The sequence below is a fragment of the Hibiscus syriacus genome, unplaced genomic scaffold, assembly GCF_006381635.1.
Source record: "Hibiscus syriacus cultivar Baekdansim isolate YM2019G1 unplaced genomic scaffold, ASM638163v2 tig00110430_pilon, whole genome shotgun sequence".
NCBI lineage: Eukaryota > Viridiplantae > Streptophyta > Magnoliopsida > Malvales > Malvaceae > Hibiscus > Hibiscus syriacus.
In genome coordinates this window covers 1,469,129-1,484,815 of record NW_024062734.1, presented here as the reverse complement: position 1 = coordinate 1,484,815, position 15,687 = coordinate 1,469,129, and positions in this window count along the sequence as shown.

Sequence of the window (15,687 nt, the reverse complement as noted above, 5' to 3'; positions counted from 1 at the left end):
TGATAATGTTTAAAAATAAACCAAAATCATTTATTTATGAAAATATATATCTAAATATTGTATAATTTTAATGATATAATAATTAAAATATATGAAAATTAATAATAATATAATAATTCGAAAGTATGAAAGTTACTAATAATATAATACTTGAAGGGATATGATCCAATTATATAATGTAAAACTTTTTTTAGTTTTACACATATTCAGTACCGTTGGATGAGTGGAAATAGACTATTGAGATTAACAATAGAAAATTATAAGATGTTCATTGGAGGGAAAAAACAAGAAGTTAATCTCAACCTTCTATTTCCACTAATTCAACTGTCCTAAATATGTGTAAAACTAAAATAATATTACATTATGTAATTAGATCATAACTCGTAATTAATATATATATATATATATATATATTATGATAACTATTCATATTATTAAATATTTATAAAACCGTGTATATAATTTAATAAAAATAATTGTAATATCATACATTGTGAATAATATAATAATTAAAGTATTGGATTTTTAGGTATAATGTCAAAAAAAGCACCCTAGAGTTTGATTAAGTAGTCAATTCAGTCCTTATTTTTTGAGTATTTTGACTCTCAACGTTTCATTTTGGAGGAAAAAAACTCATTTATGAATGGAAACCGTTAGTTAATAAGTTGTTAATGCTCCAAAATAGGGGTCTTTTTACCCTAAAAAAAGAATAAGAGCCAAAATACTTCATAAAAAATAATAAGAGACAAAGTTACTATTTGGTCAAATACTTAGGAGTCTTTTTGCCTTAAAATTAAACATTGGGGGGAAAAATGTCCAAAAAAAAAAGAATATGAGTCAAAATGATATTTTAGTAAAGCTAAAAAGGTACATGAGGCCCTTGTACTTTAAAAAAAAAACTAATGTAGTCCTCAAACTATTTTTGCACTCAATGTAACTCTAAACTTAGATAACAAACCCAATGTGGTCCTTTGACCAACGGTTTTTGTCATTGACCGTTACAGTGTTGACGTTACGGTCCATAATGGCTGAAGATGTGGTTGAGGGGCTAAATTAGTTTTTTTGGTTGAGTTCGATGGCCAAATTGATTTTTTCTTAAGTTCAAGGGCTTATTTGATTATTTTAGAAAAATTATTTTAAATTTTAAATTTAAACTATACAAAAATACTAAAAATAAAATTATACTACTAAAAAATTTAAAAATATATATTAACCACAGTGGTTGAAAATGTTATTATTAGATGATTCATTGAATTTAGAGAAGAATTCTAATGTGAATTTTATTTTATTTAGCAGTATAATTATATTGTTATGTTCATACATGTCAATTCTAATGTGAGTTTTATTTTAATTTTATTTTATAGAGACAAATTTTTTATTCCTTAAAAATTTTTAAAAACTAAATATTAGAGGTTATAAAAAATCTCAAACACGTTGACTCCATATCTACCTTAATTTTATAGGGTTGTATCTAACAGAAATTAGTAGGGTACGACATATTCCTATTAAATTTTTTAGATCAAATTTAGGTGAAGTTTACTTCACTCTATCATGTTTATTCATTAAAACACTATTCTTGATTGTATAACTATTTTTTTATATTTTTTAATTATATAGTTTCATGATAAATTATACATAAAATTTTAATTTTATAACTTTTAAATTTTATAAGATTTTATAGTATTTATTTAATTAAATTAAAAAATTAGTGAAATCGAATTAGAAAGAAATTTAGAGTTTAAGATAATTAGAGGTAAATATATAAATAAATTTTGTATAGGATGGATGAGCTCATATTTATATAAATAAAACTCAAGTTAAATTTGAGGTAAAATAATAATATATTTTTAATGTTCTAGTAATTTAATTTGTATTTTTAGTTTTTATATTTATTTTTTAATATTTTTATATTCTAAATTTAGAATTTTTTTCTAAAACATCAAATAAACCCGTGAATTTAAAAAAATCAATTTGACCCTCAAACTCGACTAAAAAATATTTAGCTTATTTGTCATATCATTAGCTATCGTGTATCGCCACATCAACACGATAAGTGTCACGCCATCACTGTAATGATGAACGACAAAAATTGTTGGTAAAAGTGCCTCATTGGATTTGTTTTATAAGTTTGAGGATCACATTGATTGTAATAATATTTCGAGAGCCACATTAATTGTTTTTGAAAAGTACAAGGGTCTTAAGTAGTTTTTTGCCTCTAGTAAATGTTAAAGACTAATTTGGACATCATACCATTTTTTTTAGTGGAACCTAACGCGTTGGAAACTGGATAAATAGGTGAAATATGCGAGACACCTTAACATCTCTTGTCTTGTCCTCAATGGTTAGGTTGTTGTCAGTGTACCCTTGACAAGGTTCGAGACTTGGTAGTTGTGAACCAAACTCAACCCTAATATTTAATTATAAATGAGGTATTTTAATTAAAATACCTTTTCTTTCCTTATGAGAGCTCACGCAAAAAATAACAGAGTGAGAAAAGTTGTTTTGTTGGTTTAATTTGTTTTTGAAAATTAAATTTTGAAAAATAAATTATATTTTAGAAAATGTTTTCCGTAAAATTAATTATATTTTTCTGAAAAACATCTGAAAACGTTTTACGATGCTTGGAAGATGTTGTTTAAATCTTTTTTCTACTAGTTGATAAGTTTTTTAAAAATTATTTATTACAAATATTAAATACAATAAATAATATTACTTATCATAAAACTTAATATTATTATTTTTAAAATATTAAAATAATTTATTTATTATATTATTTTTATAATTTTATTAATAAAAATATTAATATTGGTACACTTTATTGAAATAAAAATATTATAAATTATATTAATTATTTATTAAAGTAATAGTGTTATATTATATTTTAAAAATATTAATTAGTATATTTTAAATATCTTTATTAAAATATTATTAGATTATTATATTAATATTAAATATATATAAATAATATTATTCATTATTAATAATTTAATAGTATTATTTCTATGAAATTAACAAATAATATAAATTTTATTAATAATTATTATATTATTAAAATATAATATAATATCTTATATTATTATAATATAATTGATTATTTTATTATAATATTAAAATATATTATATTATTAGAAATATAATATATTTTAAATATTTTAATAATTAATATTTTGATTAAAATTAAATTAAATATTATTATTAATATTAGATTCATAAAATAAAATTATTTTGAATATTTATTCTTTGAAGTAAAAAGTTCGGAAAATGACTTACGAAAAATCAAACCGTAAGTCATTTTCTGAAAACACAAAGGAAATTTTGTTGACCAAAAAAATGTTTTATGTTGACCAACCAATTTTCCTCCAACCAAATATGAAAAACATTTTCCGGAAAACGAATTACGTAAAACAAACATGATAAACATTTTCTGGAAAACGAATTACGGGAAACAAACACGGGATTTCGGGGAAAACTAATTCCGTAATTGGTTTTTCCCTAAAAAACAAACATACCCTTAATTTTATTTTCCATAATTATAATTAATAATAAAATATTACAGTAATTATATTTTTGAAAAATATTATAATCTATTAAATTATTTTTTACGAATAAAATTTTGATTTTAATATATAAATGGATATTCATCTTAAACATATGAAATTTATGTTCTTTATGAGTAACTTCAATTTCATTAAGGAATTCAAATCCTAATTAATATTTTTTGACAAATCCTAATTAATATTTGAATTAGATAAAAAGAATTTAGATCATGAATGATAAATTTCATATTGAAATTTATAATACATAAATCCGTAAAAAATAAAATGAACAGTGTCAAACAATATATATATATATAGTGTTAGGTATGATTATGTTTGACATAGATTATCTTTGGTCAAATTATCGTTTCAATTCCTCTACCATCCTTTCATTTGACATGATTTTAGTTTCGATATTTTTAGAATGTTATTAGATAGTCTAAAACATTAATTATTCGAGTTAAAATATTAATCTGATTTTTTTATTTATATTACTCGTTCCAATTCATCGTATTGAAATGGGTTTTCCTATACAAGAAGAGTATTTTTAAGAAAGGTTAATGTTGGAATTTAAATAGAAGTAGTTAATAATATTCACTATTAAGACAAACTAATGGATTCTGAAATATAAGACTTAATTATATTAAATTAAAACACAATGACCATTGGGAAAATGCATAATGTCCAAATTTTAAATCTGAGTATAGCAGAGGGACCAAAATTGTAATCTGAACATTGTCTTATAATGACTAAACAAAAGTGACAGCTACCACTGCCTCCTCTATCGGATTGTAATTTGATTCCTGTACTTATAATATCATTAATTAGTTCATATAGTTAACGTCCTTAATTACGTTGATTAGATATTAAAATGTTTTTTAATTATTTTTTTAACTAGAAAAACTGAACTCATTAATAAAAACAATGGAAAGAATTATAATTACAAGATACTCAAGTATCACGAGAAAAATGAAGATAATAATCACACACAAAACTCATACATATTAAATTCAAAGATACGAAGAAAAACGAAACATTCCCTTGAGAATAGCATCCAACATTAAAAGAATCCAGTAACATTCATAAAATTTCGTTGTCTCTATCGAAAAGAGACACTTTATGAAGTGATAAAGGAGTAGTAAGTGAACCAAACTACCTAGCAGACTACTTCATTACACAATTCTGATTATAGCAACAAATAATTTTTTTACCAAAGAGTGGTTCTGACTATATGTAATTACCTACAAATCAATCAAAAAATAAATGTCATAAGGTTTTTGTGCGAGCACCTGAACAACTGTAAATGTATGTGAAAAACGTACCAAAAGTCACAAGGAACGTGACACAATAACAGAGAAAAACGTGTCACGAGGACAAATATTCTTATTCAAAAATTGAAAACAAACTTAAGGGAAAAAAAGACATAGTATAAAAAAAATAAAAGATAAAATAATCATCGAATGTCGACAATTAATATTAAAATTTGTGTCATTGACGACTAAATAAAAATAAAAGTGATAGAGAAAAAACGACATAAAAATATTTCTCAACCTTCTAGTATAATTGAATTGATATTCTAATATGGATTTTATTTAACTCGACTAAGTCAACCAATACCAAAAACAATGTGTAACAAAATGCATAGTTTTAAGTGAAAAATTCTTTTAACACAATGACAAAAATTATAGGATTTTAGAGTCCACTTATAAAGTTTTAAATAACACAAATTGAATTATTGAAATTAATTTTTTAGTAATTACAAGATAATATTTATACAGATGTAGCTCCTCAAACATAAAATATTTAAAAAGAACAACACTTCATTTTATTGTTGAAGGTCGCTCAATAAATTCAATTATTGAAGTTGTTTAAATAACTTGAATTGTATATTTTTTATCTGAATCGAGTAATTTTATTTCTTACTATGAAACAAATATGTACTTTTTGTTATATAAATTCAAACTTTTTTTAAATTAAAATTTAGGGTAAAGTATATAAATGATCCCCCAATTAGAGGACTATGAGTCTTTCGACTATTAAAAGTTACAAAATGATCTTCGATCATAGAGTACTATTTTGTTGAGTTCCCCAACTATTAAAAGTTTTAAAAAGGTCACTTAACTACTCATATATTTCATACTCGTCCATTTCCGTTAAAAAATTGGCGATCATCTGAGCTGAACGTTTACTTGTTGATTGAAATTTGATAAAATCTAATCCAAAACTGTTTGAGCTGTATTTTATGGACCAACTCTTCATTTACATTCTACCATCAAGTCAATGCTTAAAACATTATAATGTCAAACCAGTGCTTGAAAGCAACGACAATACTAGTAGACATGATTAAAATGTGATTTTATCATATCTTAGTTGGCAAGTTAACGTCTAGCGCAGAAGGTCGTCAATTTTTTAACGGAAAATGACGATTTAGAATATATAAATAGTCGGGTGATCATTTTATAACTTTTAATAGTAGAGGGACTCAACAAAACAACACCATATAATTAGGAGATCATCCTGTAACTTCTAATAATCAAGGGACTCAACAAAATAATACCTATAATCGGGGGATCATTTGTGTACTTTAGCCTAAAATATTAGTTATTAGGCATCTTACCATTTGATTCACATATTTAAACACAAAAATGCATAAATATTTTTCTTTGTAATAAAGTATACCACTATTGGCCGTGTTGGATTGGGCCCATTTCACTGTTTAAAGATTCTGGAATGAGTAATCAAATAGCTTTAAATAATGCTAAGAGCATAAACTAAGCACCAGCTCTTTCTTTGTCTTGAATGGTTAAGTTACTTATCACTCTCATTGGACAGGGTTCGAGGGCTGGTATTGCAAAGAAATTAAAGAAAAAAAAATAAGTCTTCTCATTAAATGAGGTATTCTAAAATACCTTTTTTTATATCAAACAATGCAAAAGAATTTCATTTATGAAAATCTAACAAAAAACTATTTCTTTATATTTACCAATATTTTGTATAATCAATAAATTTGGATAGAGTACTATAAATATTCATTATGATTGTGATCTTTTTTATTAAGATTATTTCATTTATAATGTTAATATTTGAATCTTAGACGTTATTTAAACAAAATTACATTTTGCCAGTAAAAATGTGTTCAAGACTTGGTGTTAGTTTGATGTTTTTAAATTGTTAACACAAGTAGGGTGAGTATTCATTTGTGTTAAAGCAAGTGATTTTTTTTAATTGATCAAGTTGGCCAGCATTAACAGATTTAGAAATATAAAATTGGTATTTCAAAATTTTAATATTTTTTTTAAAAAATGAGTATGGATTTTTTTTATGTTTTTTTTTCATTTCCTTTAATACAATGAACTAAATTTAGTAATTTTTTAGTAAAAATATTAGATATGTAATTGCTTCCCGGAGACTACATGCATATGTCAATGTTAATGAATCTTATTTTTATCATTCAAATTTTATTTGATTTATTTTCAAGTAAAGTTTAAAAAGTATATGTTAAATCGAATATATTTATTGAAGTTAAATTAAAAAGATTAAATTAATAAATCGAGATACATAATTTTAAATAAATAAATAACTGACGAGACTTAGAATTCCACTTAAAAAATTTCCCATTAATCATATTATCACTATTTTTTAGTTATCATGAGAAATGCTTTACTTCAACAAATTATTTTTCTAATAGTCTGGGGTTATAAAAGGTAATATTTATTTAAAAAAAATTTAGTCATTAACAACGCATTCATAACTTACAAATGTAACTATTCAAACCTAAATCTTTTAAGAAAAATAATATTCTTTTTTATCACCTTACAAAATTCAATAAGTTCTCAACAAATTAATTTAGAAAACGATGAGAAAGTGGAATATATATTGTAATTTGTGATCAAATAACATGGACCAATTTTGACTTAAACGTGGTCCTCTAGTCTCTATGACGGAGGAAGATAACATTAATATTATTACATTTTATGTGTCACTGGCTTTCTAGACCTTGTGGTTGTGTTGTGCTTAGGCACCATACTATTCCAAGGTTCGAAGGCTGGTAATTCTGTATACAAAGAAATAAAAAGAAAATATATAACCTTCAAATGAGGTATTTTAAAATACCTCTTTTATTTTGCGTAATGCAAATATTTTATTTGCCAAAATGACCTTAAACTAATTTAGATTTATAAAAGACTCCTAAGTATTTTATTTAAAATTAAGAGATTAAAATAAAATTTAAATCATTACATTAACGTGTCACGTTATTAAACCATTGACATTCAACTTTTATTGACCAAAATTTAATAAAACAATAACGTAAGTAACCAAAACTTAAAATTTTAAATTTAATGAGCAAAAGTGAATATATAATAGGTAATTGATCATTCTAATAGTTTACCGTAAAATGTTAAAGATGTTAGGGTAATGTACACAAATGATCTTCCGATTATAAGACGTTGCTTTCTTAAGTCTCATGATTATTAAAAATTATAAAATAGTCCCCGATGTTGCTTTGTTGAGTTACTTGACTATTAAAAGTTATAAAATGATCCTTCGACTATTAAAAGTTACAAAATGGTCCTCATACTATTGAAACTTATAAAATGGTCCTCCAACTATTCACATGTTCCGAACTCATCATTTTCGTTAAAAATAGGCAACTGTCTGAGATGACATTAACATGTTGGCTGAGATATGATAAAATATGATCCAAGAATTGTTTTAGTTGTATTTCATGGATCAAATCTCTATTTACATTATGTCGTTGAATCAATGCTTGAAAGCAATGATTGTGCTAGTGTACATTATTAAAATATGATTTTATTATATCTCAGTTAATATGTTAACTTCTAGTTCAGATAGACGTTAATTTTTAACAGAAAATTATGATTTTGAAAATGTGAATAATTGAGAGTTTATTTTGTAATTTTTAATAGTTAAGGGACTCAAAAAAATAACATCCTATACTCGGGGACCATTTGTATACTTTATCCAAGATATTGTTGTTTCCGGTGTTGGGTTGGGGCCATTTTTTATTATTATTTTAAAGGCTATTGGATCTTTCCCATAGAGAAATCTAAATGTGTCGGAAATAATGATAAAAAGATGAAGTAGATACACAATTTCACCGACACTTCCCTTGTTTTCGGTGGCTAAGTGCTTGGTGGCTCAAGTTTAGTCTGACAAGGTTCGAGTGCCGGTAGGCTAAAGAAATCAATACAGAAAATCATCATCATCATTCAACTATGTAAACGAGGTATTTTAAAATACCTTTTTCTTTTACATGTTGGGTTAGTACTTGATCCTTAGGGTATGTTTAGTTCACGGAATGTAAGATTACTAGGAAATATGATTACTTAGAATGTTGTATTTTGTGTTTGGTTGGTTTAGCAAGAATGTAAGATTACCGTGTTTGGTTAAAGTAATAAAAGATTATTGAAATGTATATTTGACCAAATTGTCCTTATTATATATTTATTTTTTTAACTAGTTGGAAAATATTTATATATTTTCTTTAAAAAATTTAAATTCATAAAATTTATATAATTTTTTTACAAAATTGCAAATATAAAAAGGTTTAATGAAAGGGTAAAATTTTATAAAATTTTAACCCCTGAACATCATATAAAATTTTAATTATAAACTTTTTTTTTTGTAAATTTAAAATAGTTTAAGGATAAATTTATAATTTAACCTTCATAGAATTTTTATTATTCAATGACAGAATAAAGATATTTTTGAAAAAAAAAATTAAGGGCATTTTAGTCCAAAACGCCGATAATCCAACAATACCTAAGGAAAGAGAAGTGATGACATCATGGTAATATACCCCAAAAATCTACTATTGTAATGTAAGATTACCGGGAACGTGGATTCCATTCCCATGGGAATCTCACATTCCCCCAACCAAACACACCCTTAGGGTGCGTTTGATTCACGAAATATAATATTACTAGTGGGAATGTAAGATTACCAGGGAATAGAATTACTGGGAATGTTGTATTTTGTGTTTGGTTGGTTTAGCAGGAATGTAAGATTACCATGTTCGGTTAAAGAAATAAAAGATTATTGGAATGTATATTTTACCAAATTGTCCTTATTATATATATATATATTTTTAACAAGTTGGAAATATTTATATATTTTCTTTAAAAAATTTAAATTCATAAAATTTATATATTTTTTTTACAAAATTGAAAATATAAAAAGATTTAATGAAAGGGTGAAATTTTATTTTAACCCCTGAACTTCATATAAAATTTTAATTATAGATTTTTTTTTGTAAATTTAAAATAGTTTAAGGATAAATTTGTAATTCAATATTCGTAGAATTTTTATTATTCAATGACAGAAAAAGAATATTTTTTGAAAAAAAATTAAGGGTATTTTAGTCCAAAACGCCAGTAATCTAACAATACCTAAGGAAATGGAGGTAATGACATTCTGAGTAATATACGACAAAAAATCCACTATTAATAATCTTACATTACCGGGAATGAGATTTCATACTAACCAAACGGGGGAATGTGGATTTCATTCCCATGGGACACATTCCCCCAATCAAACCCCCTTATTGGCACAAGAGAATGGAGAAAAATATTTTACATTGTCTTCCCTAATATATTCTCAGTGATGGTAGCAACCCATCATTGTTTTCACCTTACCATTCCAATTTATAATATCCATCTGAAAATAACTTTTGGTAGCGCATACAAGTGGTTATGTCATGCTTTTTCAAAAAGAAAAAAAAAGTAATGATTTTCAAACATTCATATATTTAATGTAGTCTATAAATTTAAAATATAATTAGTACAACTTTTTATCAACAAAAATTATTATTAATCATTATAATTTTGTTGGGATGATTCACGACGTTAACGTAATAAACTGTGTTGTTATTATGGTAGTGTATATGAAAATTGAAACGATGAAATATATAGGGGTTTAAATAATTTTTCAAAAAGATTGAAATGATAGATTTTTTTATAAAAAGTTTGAAGAACTATTTAATCTTTATATAAAATAGAGTGTTATTCTCCTTAGATGTCATATGTTTTAGTAGTTGTGTCTATAGGGTGTATGCACGTTATCAATGGCTAATAAATGTTCTAAATAATATTACTTTATAATCACATCAGACTACTTTGAATGATGAGATTTCAAGGATGGTAAAGCTAGCAAACAAGCACAACCATTTATATTCCAGGATCCCACATCCACGTTAGATAACAAATTATCAATAAAAAAGTACATACTTTTTAAATTGTACGATAATTTAAAATTTTAAGAAAGAGATCATCCCGTTAACACTCTCGATCCATCTCTGATATGATTATGGCTTTGAATTACCTAACCTCCCAAAAATATGATTCGAATAATCATGCCCACAGCTCCCGAAAGAGCATGCAATCATCGACAATGGATATGTCGATATGGATGATGATAAAAAAAACCAGTTTGAGGACATGAACTTGATAGTAGCTGAGCTCGGAAGACGAAAAATGGAAAATAAAAATAGCAAATAAGGTTATTGCAATGTTAATATGGTGCCTAGTTTTGATTTTTTGATCGAAGAAGATAACCGGCATACTTCCAACCCGTAAAATCATCACATACAAAGATCTTTATGCTTAATATTTGATATTGATTTTTAACTGATGTAATTTTTACTATAATTTAGTTACAAAATAATAACAAGAACAAATATTTTTAACATCATAATTTTGTTCACATGATAAAAATATTTCAAATTAGTTTCAAGTAAATTATTTTATTTTACAATTTAACTCAATTCGATTTGATCAAAGTATTTTGGGTATGGGCAATTCCACACGTATGTTAGTGGAATCTAAATGAGTTGGGAAATGATAAAGATGTAAAATTGGCAAAATGGGTTACTGGCTCTTCTCTTGTCCTCAATGGTTGGGTGCGCTGCACCACTATCCTTGACAAGGTTTGAGAGTTGGTATTCAAATAAAACCAGATAAATGGATTTGCTTTCATATAACAACAACAACAACAACGAAACCCTATTCCCATATGCAATGGGGTAAGGAGGAGGTAGGGTAGTAGGTTGTCCACCAACGCCAGGTTGAGAGCAGCTTCCGTGGAAGACCTCCGGCCAGTCAAAAAATTAATAATAAAGATAAAATGTAATGCATGCTTAAATAAATAAATAAAATACGTAGTTGAACAATCTTCATATGCAGTCCTCATATGCACGTCTGTAATGTGAAGTAATCCCTGCAAATAACCCCTGCATAAAAATATCTCTCTATTTTAAATGACGATATATTATAGCGACATCAGAAACTATAAGTCTATAATGATCGTACTATAATTCAGACAAGACTAAAATAAATAAGGATAAATTATATGTTTAATATCTAAATTATTATTTTTGTGATTTAGTTTTTTATATTTAGATTTTTGTTTTTTAAAATCATATTTAATGTTATTTTTTTGTTTCGTTTTGGTATCTTGGAATTGTTGTATGTTACACTTTTATTTGGGTAAATTACATTATTCACCACTCAACTATCTTTTAACTCCTATTTTGATTATCTAAGTTTAATTTTTTTAATTTAATTACTTAGCTTTCAAATTACTCATAGTTTAATTACTCTAATTTTCAAAATTATTTTCTTATTTTAATTATATATTAATAAAATTATAATAATAAATGTCATGTCACAAAAATTATTAATAAAATAAATTAGAGTGATTAAAACATGAGTAATTTGAAAATTGAGTAGTTAAATTAAAAAAAATTAACTTTAGTCACCAAAATAGTAGTGTGAAACAGTTGAGTGATGAATGACATAATTTACCCATTAAAGAATATCTAGTACAATAGTTCTATTAAGTTTTTAGTTGTAAGGTATCAAAATGAAACCTAAACCAAACATTATGTATGGTTTTGAAAAATAATGCAATTTAGATACCAAAACAAAACAAAGACAGATTTAAGTACTCCGATACTTTTTGAAAGCGAAAGAAAATGGGTTGCTTAGATTAAGTAGGAAAAGAATACAAGAAATTACACTGGTCTCCTCTTTGCCCTTACGGTTAGGTGCTTGTCACTTTGACGCGGACAGGGTTCGAGAATCAGTAGAATATGAAAACAAAATAAGTGCTCTCAAATAATAAGAGGTATTCCAAAATACCTTTTTCATATTTGTACAGTATGTTTCAGATATTAGACAATACTTTTGTACTTTTAAGCATTGAGTGATAATATAAAAAACGTAAACACAACGATTAAACTGATTGACCTGAAAAATGGGAAAAAAGAAGCAGGGTATGATGGGACTAAATTTACAGATTTTGTAGAAAAACTTAAATCGGCCATTGAGAAAAAACTTAAAATCGAAGATCCTTCAAAAGAGTTACCTCCGGACCTACTGCCCATCTACCAAAATTACCTCTAGGACATAAGTAAAGGTCATCCATATTTTCGAATAACGTCTCGGTTTAAGTTACTTTATGATATTCCTTGACTGAAATAAGTCTATTTGTTATACCTTTAGAGGATATCTCTAGAAATTACCAGCTCTCTACCAACAAAAAAAAACTTTCGGATAAACCCATTTATTTACTAGAGGCTTCAAGAGATCCTTATCCGTAAGACTCAAGAGCATCACAACCTTTGAGTCATCTACAACACTATCTATAAGGCATAGTCAACTACATCTGATAAGCTCGCGTGACCCACCAGAGTAAAATTCATAATCTGACTGTCATATCTATCTAGTATGTTAATCTATGAATAGTCATAATTAACTTATACCTAACACCACCAGCTATAGTTATCATAAATACGCCTCAGTCACGATTGAGAATTAATCGAAACCCTCTATAATTCCTAATATTAACTCCCACTTTCTTCTTATCTATCTCTGTCATAGAGAAACATCGATTAATAACCGTCATCTTATCAGATACGACTCTCTGCCCAAACTAAATGAGGTGATCCACCAAAGACCGACAAGATTCTGGAATTTTAATGGCCAAGGAAAAATATAGGAATTGAGCCTCTAATAACAAATATCGAAAAAAATGAATTGTAAGAATAAGTAAAAATAAATAAATTTACTTGTAAATTGTTTTCGTTATTACGTTTAATAAATTGTCTAATAAATACATCAAATTTTAAACAGAAAACATAAAAAAGTGATTAAACACCCAACTACTCACATAAAACAAGCATGTCATTCTTTTAAGAGGGCCCAAGTTCAATTTCAACCTTCTCCATTTTGTTAAAAAATAATAAAAGAATAATTGAGTGAAAAGTGAAAAACAGTTTAAAAATAACACGTTAGCATCATCGTTAATTTTTAATAGTAAATAACCAAAAAAGAAACTTAAATGTGATTTTGAAAAAAATAATTAGATGACTAAAACATAAATAAAATAATTGAGTGACTATTTTGATATTTTTTAAAAAATATAAATAAAATAATTAGATGACTAAAACATAAATAAAATAATTGAGTGACTATTTTGATATTTTTTTAAAAACATAAATAAAATAATTAGATGACTAAAACATAAATAAAATAATAGATAATGTGTTTGAATTAAAGGCAAAAGGTATGCGGAATACATCACTGGCTCTCTTCTTCGTCTCGGTGGTTGAGTGCTTATCACTTCAGCCTTGACAGAGTTCGAGAGCTGGTAAGGAAAAGAACCGGGAACTCGGACCACAACTTGTGACCTTCATAAAAATAAGAGGTATTCTAAAATGCCTTATTTTTTAAAAAAATAATGTTTATTTGATAAATTATTTATTTTTATAATTTATTTTAATTATTTTTAAATCAATTTTAGGGTCACATTTTTATTTTTACTCATATGTGGTTAAATTAAACCGTTTATTTAATAAAAATAGTAATGTGACATACTATAACAATAATTTTAGTCCTCAAGACTTACATGTTCTATTAAATTGGTTATAATTCAAAAATAATTTAATAAGTCTTCTATATTTAAAAATACTACCAATTTTGTTCAACATAAAATCTCAAAATCTCTCTCCCAAATCCTAATCTTCTCGGACACCTATTTCCTAACTCGTTGTCGTCAATTTGCTCAACTGTTGTCGCAACCTCTTCAAGTCGGTCGCATGTGTGATGAAGATGTCATTCTTAAAGCCTTATCGTGAGATTTTATGTTGGGTCAAATTAATAAGATTTTTAAAAATTGAGGATTTATTGGATTATTTCAAATTATAATTAATTTGTGTAGAATGTGAAAGTTATGAAGACTAAGACTATTATTATATCATGTCACGTCATTATTATCGTTAAGTTAACAATCAAATTTTGGGTGATCAAAGCAAAAATAAAATGTAAGGTTGAGTACATGTTTGACCATCCAGCTCAGTTAGTAGAGCACAAGGTTCTTAACCTTGAGGTCGTAGGATCGAGTCCCATGGAGGGCATTTCATAATTTGGAGGTCTCCTACGGAAGTTGCTCTCAACCTAGTGTTGGGGGCAGCCTACTATCTTACCTCCCCTTACCTCATTACATAAACGTAAGAATAGATAAACAACTGAATAGATAGTTTTTCCTTTTTATGTTTAAGAAAAATGAGAGTTTATTTATATGAGAATTCATGGAAAAACCAATTTTGAAACTAGTTATTGTATTTCTTTTATCAATAAGTTTTGTATTTTCATTAAAATATTATACTTAAGTGGATTGGACCAAATGTGAATGGAAGACAGAATGGCTAAAATCATTGCATTGGTGAAGCTAGACACTGGTCTCTTAAGAACCTTGTTGGTTAGTGGTGCTTGCGTTATTTAAAACCGTCAGGGTTCGAAGGCCGGTGATGAAACTAAACTATGTAATTTGTTTGAAAGCAAGTGAGGTATTTTAAAATACCTTTTTATATATTCTTATAAAGATAAAAATAATAATCTTTTAATTATGATTTAATATAAAAATAAGTGTATAAACTATACATTGAGTTAATTTTATGTGTCTAAAGAATTTTTTGTTCAAAATAGTGTTAATCGATTCTAATATTTCTTTTAAATGTCTAATATGTTACATGCGTACAAAAAAAACTGTTATTTGACATATATCATGTTTATATTTTCTTAAAAAAAAAAATTAATTGTTTTTTATTTTTGTATAAGGAACCCATTTTTTT